Source organism: Grus americana, chromosome 10 (assembly GCF_028858705.1).
Source record: "Grus americana isolate bGruAme1 chromosome 10, bGruAme1.mat, whole genome shotgun sequence".
Classification (NCBI taxonomy): domain Eukaryota; kingdom Metazoa; phylum Chordata; class Aves; order Gruiformes; family Gruidae; genus Grus; species Grus americana.
Window position 1 is genome coordinate 10,520,153 of NC_072861.1, and position 15,479 is coordinate 10,535,631.

At 43.7% G+C, this 15,479-nt stretch overlaps 2 long non-coding RNA genes across 2 annotated transcripts in view; one reads left to right on the top strand and one right to left on the bottom strand.

The window, feature by feature from the left end:
• LOC129211032 (uncharacterized) overlaps window positions 1-15,479 on the top strand; it is a 121,175-nt gene that overhangs the window by 39,479 nt on the left and 66,217 nt on the right. The gene's annotated exons all lie outside the window — the stretch shown is intronic.
• On the bottom strand, window positions 5,515-15,218 carry LOC129211033 (uncharacterized). Its single transcript, XR_008578722.1, has 4 exons — window positions 15,078-15,218; window positions 10,871-11,204; window positions 6,597-6,729; window positions 5,515-5,603 (listed from the first exon to the last, which is right to left on the bottom strand). It is a non-coding gene; the product is annotated as an uncharacterized LOC129211033 (long non-coding RNA).

The window sequence follows — 15,479 nt, forward strand, 5'->3', positions numbered from 1 at the left end:
ATATGGTGACGGGGGGGAAAGGGGCGGGGGGGGAAATAAGAGCTGTAAGAAGTGTAATTGATGGCAAAAGAGGTCCAAATGTGTGCACCAGATCCAGACACGCTCCAAAATGTAATCCTTGTTTGTCTATATGATGGGAATAATAGCCTTCCTCACAGGGGTACTGGGAAGATCAATAAATGGTTAATGTTGGTCTAGGGAAATGCACGATGCCTGCAGTGTAAATCAGAAGTAACCTATTGAAATGCATGTAGTTACATATGGATAGACCCAATGTAAAAATGAGCAGATGCAATTTCCTAAAATAACAGTTCTAGTTACCCTGTAAACATTTGCTCCTGCGGGGCGGGGGGGAGCATGCAGAGAGTGGACTTCAGACAAGATTCTGTGCTGGTGTAAATCTGCATCATTTCATTGACACCGCTGGAAATATATCAGTTTAAACAAGAGCAGGCTCCAGCCTCTGACATCTGCCGGTCACACATCCTTTAACCACACCTGTAACTTTCCCTTTGTACAGTCTCCCAATTCAGGCTTGGAAAATCTACATTTTGGAGTCCCCAGTATCTCATCAGTGCTGTATTTTCAACAAATTAGAATAGGCAACACAAATGTGGGGGGTTGTTTCTAAATGTTCATGTATTTTTCAGCTCACATGTCCACAAGGTCTCATACTAAGTATTGCATAGTTAGCCGGGAGAAAATACCAGCTCCCTACCCACGAGGCCAGCTTCTTCAAAGGAAAGCACATACAGCTTTGCTGCAGACACCTCTCGCCCTCTATCTGAAGTATGTCCGTGACGCTCTGTACCAGCCCATAATATTAGAGAATAATATAGCAATTTCTGTGGCGCAATAAATTCTAGGCAAGAAATCAAATGCTAAGGGATAGTAATTAAACTGGAGCAGCTGTGAAGGGTGCCTAGTGGAGATGAGGTGTGAAGGCAGTGTTTCGCTTGGGGCCAGCCAGCAGGGCTGAGCGCATCCTCTGGGTATTCACGGGGAGGCAGGTTAGGGCCCACAAAAGGCTTTTTTGCCACAAGCAGGCCAGTCTCTAAGGAGATAAAGGAGCAAAAATTCCTGTGAATCCAAGGTGAGCCAAAGGAGTGTCGTAAAAGGGGGATAAGGAGAATACAAACAAATTGCAGTTTCCTGGTCTGGGCAGAGCCGGTGAACGTTCAGCCCCTGTGCCCGGGTCGGCCCCCACAGCCTGGAAACGTGATTAACCCCCACGGATCTTCTAAGGGAAGAGAGAGGAGCAATTTCCAGTGGGCTTCTCCTCCCCCCGTTTTTGTCCGAGCGGGAATTTGCCTGTATGTATTCCCTCGGGGAGTGGCAAAGGGGAGGTTTGCACACGTGAGTGCGGAGATATGGATTTGAGCTGTTGTGATCTCCTGAAAGGAGAGCAAGGCTGCATATTTTGCTTGCCAGCTCTGTAGGCTGCTGTTTGATTTTGTCTCTCCTGCTCAGGCGTGTGCACTCTGAGGGGAGTCTGGGAAGCAGGTATCAAATAACTTGAAGTTCTTTTCCACAAAAGTTGCCTGTAGTGAAACCTCCGTCAGTCTTATGCATGAAAAGTGAGATTGCATTTACGGACGTCAGCCTCTCACCTGCTAATGTCCGTTTTTCCCTGCCATGCCATTGTGTTCGCTCTCTGACCGAGTGTGACTCCTGCTCGGGTAACCTGAGGTATAAGGAGGGTGAAGAAGAGTGAGAAGGTGAACTCAAACTCGCTTAAAGTATGGGCCAGGGGGCCCAACCAGGGCAAAGCATCAGCATCGCTCCATGCTGGGGCTGGCCCTGGAGCCAGGGTGAGGTGGCCCGTTGCTCCCCAGCTGAGGAAGAGTGTGGCCACCAGCAGCAAAAGTTTCCCACCATCACAGCTGTGATGGAGCTTAAAGGTACCACCTTGGAGGCCGGGGAGAAAGAGCAGCCTCTTGCTCACTCGCTTGCCTCTCTGCAGAGAGCGATAAGCCAGATTGCTTTTTTGTGATGTGGACATCTGTCCGCTGGGAGCTGTCTTGCAACCGCACTAATTTCATGTAAGGCTCTGAACCGCCATCAGCCAGGAACAACTTTCAATCACTGCTGACCTGGGCTGCGTTTGGACTGGCAACTAGGAGGTGGAAAGCAGTCTATGTCCCTTCCCCGATTCAAATCTTTGGAGCTATCCAGCCCCTCACGGGGCTCGGAAGTTCCTTAAACACACGTCTATTAAAACATGCACAGGTTTGCACTCACGCAGATAAGCACGCAGTCGGGAAGTGTGCCCTTTTCTTGATTGACTCTGAAAAGAAGTTGTTTCTCTGGCCCAGTAGAAATCAAGGAATCGCAGTTACAAGCAGTGTTTACGTGCACATCAAACACCTGCTAATGGTAGGGAAAAGATCCGAAGGGAACCAGCAGAGGTTTTTAGCTAAGACGAACTGGTTGGATAAGCAGGGATCTGCCAGCTTTCCTGGAGGAAAAGGAGATGGGAGGCAGAGAGCGGGAGCCGAGGTGTGCATGCCGGGTAGGGAGAGGCAGAAAAGCCTGGCACATTCGCCAGCAGCAAATTGGGCTCCCGCATGGGCTAATTCCTGCTTCACCACAGACTGCTAACACAGCTTGGATAAAAAGGGAAAAAGGGAGAAAAAAATCTATGCAGGAGGCTGCAAGAGCACATAGAGTCTGTTCTGAGCTCCTTCCACAGGCAGACAGAAATCAATAAATCAATAGGAAATGTTCGCTGGCTGTAAAATGGGTAGAGAAGCCAGTGTCAAGCTGCTTTAAGATGGATGGACAGTAGGTTTGCAGTTTGCAGAAAGGCTAGAGGTGACTATCACCTTGAGATGGGATCAGCGGCCAGCAGCCCAGCAAGGCTTTGAACCTCGAGTTTATGATTAAGGGCTGGGGCACGGATTGAAATACTCCTGTGTCCCCTGCACGGTCCTCCCCGGACTTTGCTGGCTCTCCTCCTCAGCAGCACCGGTGCGCTGGCAGCCGGGGCCCGACAGCTGCCGGCGCTGGCCCTGCTGTGCCACTTCATTGAAGTCGAGGCTACAGAAGACTGAATAAAAATTGACTAGATGCCTGGTGGTAGCGAGGATTGATTGAAGACGGGCAGGGGTTTTCTACCCCACAGTTGGATTTTTTCCTTTCTATGAAGGATTTGACGTAACGTAGGTAACAGTTCCTATTCAGAGTATCGTACCTTCGTTCTCTCCCTAATGAGACAAGCACGAGGACACGAAGCGGTGCCAAAGATGCTTAGGGAAAGCTGGCATGAGTGGCATCTTTCTTTTCTTACAAAGGCAAAGTATTTGCAAGGGGTGGGACAGCTGTACTTGCAGCAGGCTCGCTGTGTGTCTCCGTGAGCCCATTCAGAGGGTGGCCACTCTTCAATTGCTATTTTTCAAACACAGAGATGAGCTTCACTGCAGTGTGGCTCCTGCAGAGACAGACAAGCAATCTGGCTTCAGGCTTCCCCACTTCCACAGCCTCCCCTCCAGGACTTGTGTTTCTTTCAGTCTCCATGAACTGCTGCTTGTCCTGTTCTTTGAGGATAGATGGGCCCTCTTAACCTCTTGTAACCGAGACTCTCTCATAGCCCTCGGAAGCAATAGATTCGGGGCCTGCTTCTTGCTCTAGCCAAACAGGACTCTTTGCAATGCCTTGATTGCTGCACATGTGTTAGGCATTACTATTGCTTAGGTACAGGTCTGCTGAAAGGTGTGCCTGCCGCCAGGCTGCCGCGGGGAGGCTGCCACGCTGGCCGGTGCCTTAAGCAATGCAGCACGGGGGGATTTCTGCCCTAAGTTAGTTAGCGCCGGACAAGATTGCTTCCTTTCCCCTATCAGCAGGTTTTCCAAGACAGCATTCAGCTTCATGCAGCATACGCAGGTGAAGTAGAAAGGGTAGAAAAAGTCCTGATTTCTTTACTTGCATTCGGCAGCTTAAGTTGCGGCACTACGGTATTGACAACTACATATGCATATTGAAGAACTGTATGTGCGTATTGAAGTAGTATGCTCTGGTGTTAATAGGCTGACTTCAGGGAACTGCACCCAAGAAGTGTAAAATTTAGTTTGTAAGGCTCTTCTTTCATTCATTCTGGTAGGCCAACAGTCTGATCACTTTTAAATAGAATTTAGGCAAGAAAATACCAAGTTTTAGTATATACACTATAAGAGAATAGAAATTGAAGTCTAATCTGGTGAAATGGGACCTGGTATATTCTTTAAATTCTCCCCTAAAGTTACATGTAGTCACGTTTTTCGTAATGCTGGTTAAGTAATCAAGAATTCAGTTTTCTGGAGTGTTTTCTGGATCTTTATTTCACTCAGACTTACTGTCTTACAGGGAAACTCCCATTGGTAAACTTGACCGGGTCTCTGCAAGTCTGACAGCAGTCTGGAAATGGGCACTCAGAGTGCAAGAAATGCTCTAGCAAGTGGCTCTGGAAAAAGTCACAGAGATACTGTTTTAGATCACCAGGGGCTGAAATGGGGCTTGCTTTGCACAGCAAAAACTGACTGTGAAGGGATTTTGTCTACTTGCCTACATGGTGAAAAAAAAGGAAATTCTGGAAAAGCAATATTATAGCTTTGGACTTCAATATCTGTCATCTTAGGCTGTATTGACCGGTAAAGTCTTCATCACAGAGCCTTACTTTTGAGGAGAGACTAGGAGCATCCCCACACCAGACAAAAGAAAGGGGAAAGACTGTGAAGAGCCAGGTGCTCTGGCACTACCCCCTGCTACGGGCGGCCGAGCTGGCTCCACAAATGCTTTGAATATGTTTATGGAAAGGAGAATATGTTTATGGGAAGGAGAATATGTTTATGGGAAGCTACCGGTATGCCACGCACAGAAGCACAGCTTGGAATTTGGTGTCCAAAAAGGCAGACCTAGATGCACTAGCTATGGTTATTAAAGAATGATCAAAATAAAACCCCCTCATCTTGTTAGTACAGTGAAATAATTTTAAAAAGAGCTAAAATAAAAAGCAATAATGTAAATTAGCTAATGTATAGTGCTTACAGTGGTGAAAGGAAAGAAGGTTTGCTCTCCTTTAATTTCCTGTTAATTTTCAGATTTAGGCTCTGTGATTCACTGCAAAATACCCACTTGCTGTAAGAAATATAAGAAATGAGAAAATATTTTAAGTGAAGGGAAAAAATTCTGCTTAATCTCTCCTGGATGGCCCAGTGCTGCTGTCAAAGTTGGTGATGACCAAGGTGGGAACACTATTGGAGCTTGAAACAAGCCTTGTCAATACTTAGCTGTTGCAGCAAAGAGTGGGTTACCCAGATGAACCTCTGGAGAAATCATTTGCAAGATTTGGACTATAATCAAACCCCACGGAAGTTAATGGGAGCTTTAGCTTTGAATGGACTTTGACTCAGTCTCTTCAGATTAAAATCCCTGGCTTGTCCTTTTTTACTACTCATGTATTAGTGCCTAGAACAACAGATACACTTTATTGCAAATATATTTTATGCTTATGGACTAGGTACATCAGTGATGAGAAAAGCCAGAATTTTCCATTTGAACACCCTCCCTTTTCCGCCGCCAGTGTACGGTGCAATCCACATAGACACTTCAATACCGATCCCATTTGTCTGGAACAACAGAAGATGCGTCAGCGATTAGTGATACCTTAGTCAAGCACTGAACTTCAGAGTCCTTCATTTTACATGAGCTCCTTCTGTACTCCCCACAAACACTTGGGTATTATATTGAGAAACAGAGCAGGTTTTGTTAAAAAACCCTGTATTTGGTGAAGCGGATCATGACACAGATTATATGCGTATTGCTAGGATCTGATATCAGTTTGAGGTTTGGGGTTTTTTTCAAATATGCCCATTTCTACCAAAACTTTCTAAAAAAAGTCAGCTGCAGCCAGTTATGAGAACCAATATACAGAAAGAGAAATGTAGACCTCTGCAGTTAAACTTTTTAGCAAAGTTACAAACTGTGGAATAAAGGCTCTTCTAGGGGACATGGCAAGCACCTTAAAGCTCAGGTGCAACTGTTAGGAGACACATACACCTGCTCAGGCAGCATAAAATAAGCAGAGGCTTAACGAGGGTTTTTCAGCCCAAGCACATTGCCTAGGTCTAACCTAGTTCAGATCAGCTGGCAGCAGTCGTTTCTAAGGTAAGGAGAATTTTCTCTCTCTCTCTCAAGCACTGCATGATTGTTTTGTAGATTTTTTTAGTTCATCTGTGGCAGAGTGGAGGACTTGTAATGAAAAATTCATTAAATTAGTTACTTTTGTTCTGTTTTCAAATCACTTGGAAATAGATGTTGACTTTGATTGATTTGTTTGTGGCTTGAAGTGGTGCTATGCTCTCCGTGCAAATACAGTTTATCCTGTAGTAGGCTTTACTACATATCTTCACTGCATCTGCTGTCCTTGTTATTAATGATGCTTGGTGAAATCACAGTGCAAACTGTAGAGCATACTTTCTGGGTGAGTCACGAGAATTTCAGTTCCATAGGTGCTTTTTAAAGCAAAATATTTAATTTATAGGAAACTGAAAGAACCAATTTCAGCACAAGTTATTCAAATAACTGGTAGTAGAGCCTTGCTTTTGCTGTGCTATACTCACTCAGACATGAGAGTTCCTCAGGTTTAGCAGTAATATTTGCAGATTTAGGCACCGATCTTGAAATGAGCCAGTTAAGTAGAGCACCACTGGGAGTAAATAGTCCCATATCAGTGTTGGAGTCCACCTGCAAAATCTCATTAGAAGGTGAGGGCCTTAATTTTTCTGTTCATTAAAAAATAGCTGCAAATCCCACAATATTGTAGGGCACCTTTTGTCTCAATTTGATTACAGCCTGCTTATCTTTATATTTTTTGTTTTATTTTTTTTAGAAAATCCTTGTTATTTTTAAATTAAGAAATCAGAGACAGTGGAACACCTTTCACTAACCCCTCTTTCATAAATCTTGTCAGGAAATTGTTTTTTTCTCCCCAAACATTAAGAAATATTGAAGCGAAAAAGGGGGAGGTTATTTAAAATTATTGTTTACATTTTGCAGATTCTTTTTTAAAATGCTATCAATATTTTCAGTAAAACTCAATTTCTGTCAAACACTTCCATTCTGTTTCAAAAAAGTACTCTTTTCAATACCAGAAACAATTCCTAAAACATTTCAGTTGCTGGTTTTATTTTAGTATATAAATAATCAGGAGGAAAGGAAGTAGTTTCCTAGCAAAAGCAATGGCCTGGCATAGAGTTATCCAGAGTATAACAAGAAGGCTTAATCTTTCTGTCCTCACCTGCTGCAGTCCCACACCAGCCTCATACAAACGGCAAACCACCCTATTTCTCTTAACCGGCTGCTCTCCTTCTGTTGTTGGTTTTCATGTTTTCATTTTTCCTGTTATTTTATTGGTGCGTGGTGCCTAGAAGTCCAGAAAAGGATTTGTTGTGCTAGGATCCCACGTGATATTTCTCCCTGCTTAACGTGAGAAAACCAAGGCACATCACTAATTGTGCAGCGGCGGGGGGCATCCCCGATGCGCGCCTCGCCGGCGCTTTCAAAATCAAGCCAGGAGTTGCTCAGGCTGAGACAATGGTTTCCTTTTGAGATTACTCAGCTCCACAATGGGCGTCAATAATTTCCCTCTCCAGCTTCTCCTGCAAGATTAATTGGTTTAGTACCTGAGCCCCTGTAAATAGCAGGTCCAAAGTATTACACTGGAGCCCAAGGCTGGCTCTGCATCTCGCATGGGGAGAGCCCGCTTCCCGCAGCCCCGTGCCAGGGTGGGCAGCACGCACCGCAGCGTGTCGGAGCCGGCCCGATGGCTTGCTGTTGCTAGAGCTGTATTTGGAAAGCAACGGCATTGCGGCTCGCGCCGCCCTTGCCCGGCTCTGTGCTGCGCGTATGCGTCTTGTAGGCAGAAGCGGGAAACTGGCTGAACGCTGATGTAATCATAAAAACCGTGATCTTATCGGGGTATATCTTGCTGATAAGGACCTACTTTTGACTTACAAATGGTTTGGCGCTGCTGGTAACACAAAAGCAAGAAATATAGCAGCGTTTCCGCACAATGGAGGTGCCATGCTTGTGGCTAATAACATTTAATGCTTAGACAAGCAGACGGCAGCGCAACAACTCTCCCCTCCGCGTTTCCCTCCGCCTCCCCTCCCCCTGACCCCTCCTGCCACTTGCTGACGCCATTTGCCTGGGACTGGAGGTGTCTGTGAGCTCTGAAAATTGGATCACAGGGATAGCTCTTTGCTGGCCCTGGTCACGCTGACGGCAAGACTCGATCGATCAATACTCTGTGTGACACTTTCAGAATTCATTGGAAATGATGTCCTTTTCGAATGACACCCACGTTTTATCGAGGGCAGCTCCAACAGAAAAGCACCAAGTGTGTTTTTGCAAGATATGTTTTGTTAGTAGTAAACTTCACTCTATTTGTAAGGTTCTCTGTATTTGGGATTTCTCCATCCCTCCCTTCAACCTCCCTTTTGAAGAGGGCAGAGATTTAATCTTTAAAGGTAGCTTTGTAGCCTGACATTTAGAGTGTGAGCCGTTCCTAAGTCTGATGTTTATTATGACATATGGCCTCTTCATGTAAAAACCGGTAAGCTTTGGGGGAGAATTTAAAAAGTAGCCTGAGGCTCATAGCACACAGCTAAAAACTGATTCACAATTTTATCCAAAATATTATGACCTCTGGGTAAAACTATTGCTCCTCTATGGATTCCCATGAAACTACTTGGCGCTGCTATCTCAGAGCCAGTTCCTGTGGGTGGGACTACACGGGTCATTCAAAGCAACTCTTCGGAGCCATTAATTGCTCATGTTGACAGGTAGCAAAGAAGAATGGCACTTGCAGCTGGAGGCTTCAGGGGTGAGATATGTAGAGAAGGAGAAATGGGGAAATTGTTGGGAGTCTGTTTTGAAGGACTCAGAGAGATCGGTAACCTTTCCGTTGAATGTCAATATTGAAAAGGAATCTTTAGCCCTTATATTTTGTGACTCCAAAGTAAATAGCTCTGCTTGCTAGAGGGGTTCAAATGCTGCATACCTGGCATCCTTTGGGGACTGCACAGCTGGGACTTGGAGGATCCAGACTGGGTTTTAATTCCGCCCTTATCAAAACTAAAGCCAGATGTATCATTTGGACCTAGACTCAAATCCATCCAAAATGCACAGAATGTTCAGCCTCGATCAGCTCGGTGAGGAAAAAAGGGAAAAGCCATTTCCCAAAATACAGTCCTGTGTAACTTGGGATTTACAACATTCATTGAGCTGCACGGTGTCTACAGCGTGGCGAGTCTGTGACCAGTTTAGCGTGTGGGTAGTCCCAAAAAGAAGTGGAAAAAAGCACAAGGCATCATTTGTGGGCTTGAGACATGTCCACGCAGTACAGGGAAGCTCATGGCACAGAAGCAGTTAACGTGGGAAGATTCTTTCCGACTATGTTTTTGTGTTTTCACTCTGCGTACGTGTCAGGCAGAAGATCTCGCTGTGCGCTTCACTGCTGTGCCGCTCTAATGCATGGGTTTCGCCTAACTCTGGGGTAAAATCTTTCCTGCACTGTAACTGGTGCACCACCGCCAGTCCTGCACTGGCTCTCTGCTACAGCAAATGTCACCAAAGCGAAAATAAATGTTGCAAGGTCCAAAAGTTGGTGATAGCGGGAAAGAGAATATCGGAGGTGGACTATGGACTTATTAATCTGTTTGTCTGGTTGTCAGGAAACATCAAAACTGTCATAAATTATTAGGTAGCAGTTTATAGGGAAGTTTTCAGTTGCTAATCCTGCCCTTGTAATAACACCTAATAGTTTCATTTACTTTGTTCTTAAGGAATGCGACCTGGCAAATTGCACCACTACTATCCTGAATTATAACATGAGGCTTGAATGGGAGAAACTAGGTACAGAGACCAGAGCGACTATTGCCTGATTTTAAGAGTTAATTCCTGTAGCTTTGTATGCGGAAGTAACACAGCTTACTGGAAAATGTGTCATCTCAGCCCTGCACAAGGGGACAGCACACTTTTACCTCTGGAGATCTCCAATTCAACATTTGCTGTTAGAGACCACAACAAATATTTGCAGAGTGGAGACCTGTGAAATATTAGAACTTTTTCTCAAGAAAAAAATAGTTCTGTTGTGACTGAAACTTGTGCATCTCCCTTATTTGGATGCTCTGTTTCTGGTATGAGTTCCTTACTCATTTTGCCTTAGTTCATTTCTTACCAAGTTAACTTAAAGCAATCTAAACCCCTGAAAAATAAAGGCATAAGTGTATTTTCATGTCAGGAGTGTGTAGTGCAAATTGGTTTCCGAACCAGTGTTAAATTCCAGAGACTAAAATTCTCCTTATAGACAAGTGATACTTCCCCATGTGAGCACTTGGGATGGAAGTTCTGTTGGACTCCAATTTTGCAACACTTTGCCAAAGATCTGGTGGGGAAAATTGGTAGGGTGGGATGATTGTACTGTGGCCTCAGTATTAGAGTAGGCTGTCAGAGTTGCAGGTTTATAGTCAAACTTTTCTTTATAGAGAATTAAGAGTGATCTGTGGTATTTCTCTCTAATTGCTCAAATGGTCTGAATGCTGGTCATGGAGGCACCTGATACCCGAGCCTTTTATGAGGGGATTAATGAGCTTAAGTCTACGAAGGTCCCAAACGGGCTATAAAAACATGGGGGAGAGAGAGAAAGCATCTCGCAAGCATCCTGAAACCTCCAGCTCACACATAATTGTTGGCCACGAGGCACCACGGCGTTTGTGGGAAACGAATGAGCTTTGCTACTATTCTGGCATCAATTTTTCACTAATCCTCCTTTATGGTTTTCTCATAATGTTCTTCCACGTGAACCATTCCTAAACTGCAAACAAGTACTTACTTTGCGACTGACTGATTTGATAATGGTGCTCATTGCTGTCTCAGGTGATCGGTTTGTGAGAAAGTTGGGTCAGATTTTGTGAGTCTCTGAGCTTTTAGTCCAGAAGTATCAATGGTACCACAAATCAAATAGAGCAAATACAACGCTGAGTAGGAGAACGGCAAGACATGGAAGATGCTTTTGTACTCAGAGCCTTTTAAAAATATCCAGGAGTCTTGGAAGAGTCTGGTTTCTCAAGATAAGCTGGAGTATACGGACGTGTTCCATCTCTTCCACCCCCCAGCAGCATGGCCGTCGCTCCTCATACATAAGGATAGCATCAGAAATTTCATTCCTACATCCAATGAAGCAACAGAAGAAATATCCTAGTTCAGTCAGGTTTTCTTAAAATAGACGTATAAGAATGCCACATTTTGATGCCAAACTGTTTAATTGCATAAAAAATAATGAATTTGGTGCAAGGCTGAGGTGAACAGGAGCACACAGAGATACCGTTGTGGTCCCTGATTTGGAGCAGACTGAGAGAGATGGGTTCAAAGGAGTGCTGTGCATCTGCAACTCCTATTGACTTCAGCTTCTATTGAAATCAAGAGCAGTTTTACTATTAGCTTAAACAGATTGAAGGGAAGGTTCATCATAACAAAACAGGTTCTGCAGATACTTTATCATGACAGCTATATGCATTTTACGTATTTTTAAGTATTTAGATGCTTACATGCACTAGAATCCTTAAAAGCTCCAAAAAGATACTCTCAGTGAAAAATACCTTAAATGTCTTGATGGTGTGTCCTGTATAACTGACCAAATTATTGTTAGAGAGGTGAAGCTTTTAGCCTTAAAGTGCAAGGAATCTTTTAGTCCTGCTGAGGTTTAATGAGTTGGGATTCTAAGCTGATTCAGCTCTTAAACAGTCTGATCATTAGTGCTGTATCATCTGTCACCTTTGGGTGATAATTAGAAAAAGAAAGTCAATAACAATAGTACATAACACTACTTTACCAAGATTTAAACAAGTTGTAATATTGTTGAACATCTATTGATGAGTCCAAATGTGCCACAGGCTATTGAGCACAAAGAGTGCTTTGATGTGATGTTTTCCATTATTAATTTGATGTGGTGGAGTTTGTAGAAGTGAGAACATTTGTTTTCATTTTATTACACGTGGGAAGAGACTGAGTTACTTTACATATTTGTTTTCTTTTTTTTCCTATTGTGGATTCCACTAAAGCCTTTGAGAAACAAGCACAGAAGGGAAAAAATAGGAAAATGATTGTTCTGACTTGGTTAATAACATTAGACTGTTTACCGTATCTCTGATTTGTTTCAGGTTTTTATTGATTTATTTGACCTCCAAAATATACATCCTATATGTATGCTAGCAGCCCCTAGATGACAGGGAAAAATTTAGGCGGAACTGTTCTTCCCCAGAATAGAACAAGATCTCAGGAACTCACCACAGTGATAGAAACACGGGTCAGGATTCATTACTGCATTACTTTAGCAATCCGGATATTGGGCCTGATTTGTATGAGATACCCCAGTAATGCGGTGGTCAGTTATTGCTCCTTATTGACCACTTCCTCATCTGCCTGGTGGTTCTTCCTTTGGGTGATTAAACCCGTTTGTAAAGAGCACAATTATGGAAATCTCTAAAGAGTGAGCCTTTTGGAGTGTCTTTTATTGCCTTGTTTTGTCTAATTAATCCCTTAATGAAAATTCTTTCCCTTCCTCTAGTCCGTTCTTTTTATGCTTTCTGCAGCCACAATATGTTAACACTTCAGTCATGGATCTGCAAAATGCAGTTTGCCTTAGCTGATGTTTTGCAGTGATTTAAACAGGAAAGCTGTTAAGCCAAAAATAGAACAATGTACACAAAATATCTGAGAATTAGAGAAATGCCTTTGCAGATTGACTAGGTCCTTTCAAAAAAAACACAGCTGAGGCAAGCTGTTTTCATCTCATGTCTGGAAATATCCGTATGCAGCACACTTGAAAGAAAGTCTAAATCTCTCAAACCTGCGAGGCATGTTTTTCCTTAGCAGTTAAATGACAATATTTTACTTCTCTCTCCTGTTTGGAAAGAATAATATCGGTCTTGCTTGGGACCCTGCAAAGCAGCAGATAGTCCTGGCTAAATCCCACAGATGTTTTGTGCGATGGAGTCAACAGCTGGAGCATGGGCTTCATCTCGGGGGGTGAATGGAATCTAACAGCCATGCTGTAGATCTAAATTCTAAGATGTGAAATTAAACTCAAAGGGTTCAGTTTTGAAATCCAGTTGTATTTTGGACCATAACCACCCCACACTTCATGTCTTTTTTTCAAGGCTGCCTAGTACAGGAGCAACTGCAGCTAAGCAATTAAACAGTAACACACAATGTCTCAGGCTAACATTAATAAAACATTAAAAACAGGAATTGTTCATATAAAATATTGAGGCACTACATGCTGCCATTCTCAGTATGAGGTAGAAGCACTTTACACGGATCAATTACTTCCCTATAAAATATAAAGGGGAGCCCAAGACGCAAATGCAAGCCCAAGTTCAGCCTGGGCTTTGAATTCTCCAAATATTTCAGGATGTGTAAAATAGGGATTCCCCTTCAGTTTCATCACTCCCTTAAAACAAAACAATGCATTTTATAGGCACTGGAGAGAGGTGAAAGATGGAGTTAAAAGCTACTTGGTTCTTTCCAGTAGCCAAATGTCCAGATTTAGTGAATGAAGATCAATGAAAAGCAGGAACTTGCATCAGTAAAATATAACCAAAGCTTGAAACTGTATGGTTTATCTACAAATCTCTGTGACACTCAGCCCATTCACGTATGCCTCTACACACAGAAGCAAGGCAGCACAATTGCTTCCCAGCACTCAGATCTGGCAAGTCCCATTTATTATACATCGCGTTGAGACATTTCCCAGACAAGGTATCCACTGCTCAATGTGGCTGCAAAGTCCACTTCGTAGACAAGGGGCAGAGAAATGTGATTGGGTTCTCCTCCTGATAAGTAAACTCTACATAATCCTCAAGGGAGATAAAATTTGTCTAAAGTCCAGAATCTGGGTCAGATTACTGGTTACCTCTCTGGCAGTTATACCAATAACGAATTTGGACCTCAGACTTGAAAACTTAAAATACTCTTTTACATATGTAACTTTATTTTGACATACATATAAAAAAAATCAAGTAGGTCTGTGAAAATGCGCAGCAAACCTTTCATAAACACGAAGCATCTCCATTTCCATACAAGCCAGACTTAACCATCTCAAATGAAAACATACTTTAAAATAATATTTCTGTAAGAAGCATTAACCTGTGAAGGTGCCCAACATTGGATTATACAACATAGTAGCCTTCCTAATTATTGTTAAAAAAAAAAAAAAATTAAAAAACCCAAAAAAACCTTTACTCTTACATATCTCAAGTTCACGTTGCTCCGCGTCAATCAGCCATACAAAACTGATGACCTTTCTATTATTCTGATGTCTAAACAAATGATTCAGGATTACCTTTTATACCAGCCAAACTTTTTGTGGCTGGAAAGCTTAGCCGAGCGCCAGGCTGAGCCAGCTGCCAGACGAGGAGCCGCCCTGGATGCGAGGCAGAGCGTGGAAGCGGGAGGGCGGCAGGGCTGCACACACAGCGCTGGGCTGACCTCCTTCCTCCCCGCGGCTTCAGCAATAGAGAGCCAAGTTCACCAGCAACTGCTTTACAGCCTGCGTTTCACAGCCCTTTCTGCAGCGGCTAAAGCTAAGCCTGAAGTTAAGACTGCCGTACCCAGGTGGAACTAGGCAAAACTTTGCTTATCGGGTTGCAGATAGGCCAGAATCCTTGGAAACCTGTTGTGGGATCTGTAACGAGCTCAGCAGGTTAATTCCCTTCACATCGGTCTCCCTCTGACCCCCTCACCGGGGTAGCACTGGGACTCGGATGCCGGGTCGCGGTGCTATGCAGGGAAGAGCAGAGACATGCTCTCTCAGCACCTTCCCACAGCACATAGCGGGTTTTGCGTGGCTGAGCAGCTGGTGTTTGATCCTCTGCTTGGTTTGTGAACCTGTAATGTGGCTGGCAAAGCAGCAATACCAATGTAGCATTAAGTAGCTTTCCAGGTAAAAGAGAGTTTATCTTATTAAGCAAATGTTTCACACAGGTAGTTAGCATTATTAAGATAAGAGTTGTTTTGTTTATGATTTTTTTGCTACTTACCATTTTTCCCGAAGGTGGTGCTTAGAGCCTGTTCTGTCTCAAACTTGCCACCCAAATGTTACCAAAGGACCAGAGGATTCCTCACACGTGCGGTGCACGCTGCTGGCAGGGAGCAAAGGTTTTGATGGTGCTCCGTGGTTGGGGCAGAGCCCCTCTGCGGCAGCACGGCTCCAGTGGAGCGATCGTCTTATTCTGTTGTTGACTTGGGATCTTGAATCATTAATTAGCTCATTGATTAGTTAATGCTTGTACAGTGCTCTCTATTTTCAGTGTTGCATAAGAAATAGGAATCATTATCATTGGTAATAAACATTTGTTTATTGATTGCACTGAAGCTATTCAAGTCACCTTCATGTTCTTCTGCTCTGCCCCCTCCCCTCCCTGCCTTAGCCCTCCATGGGA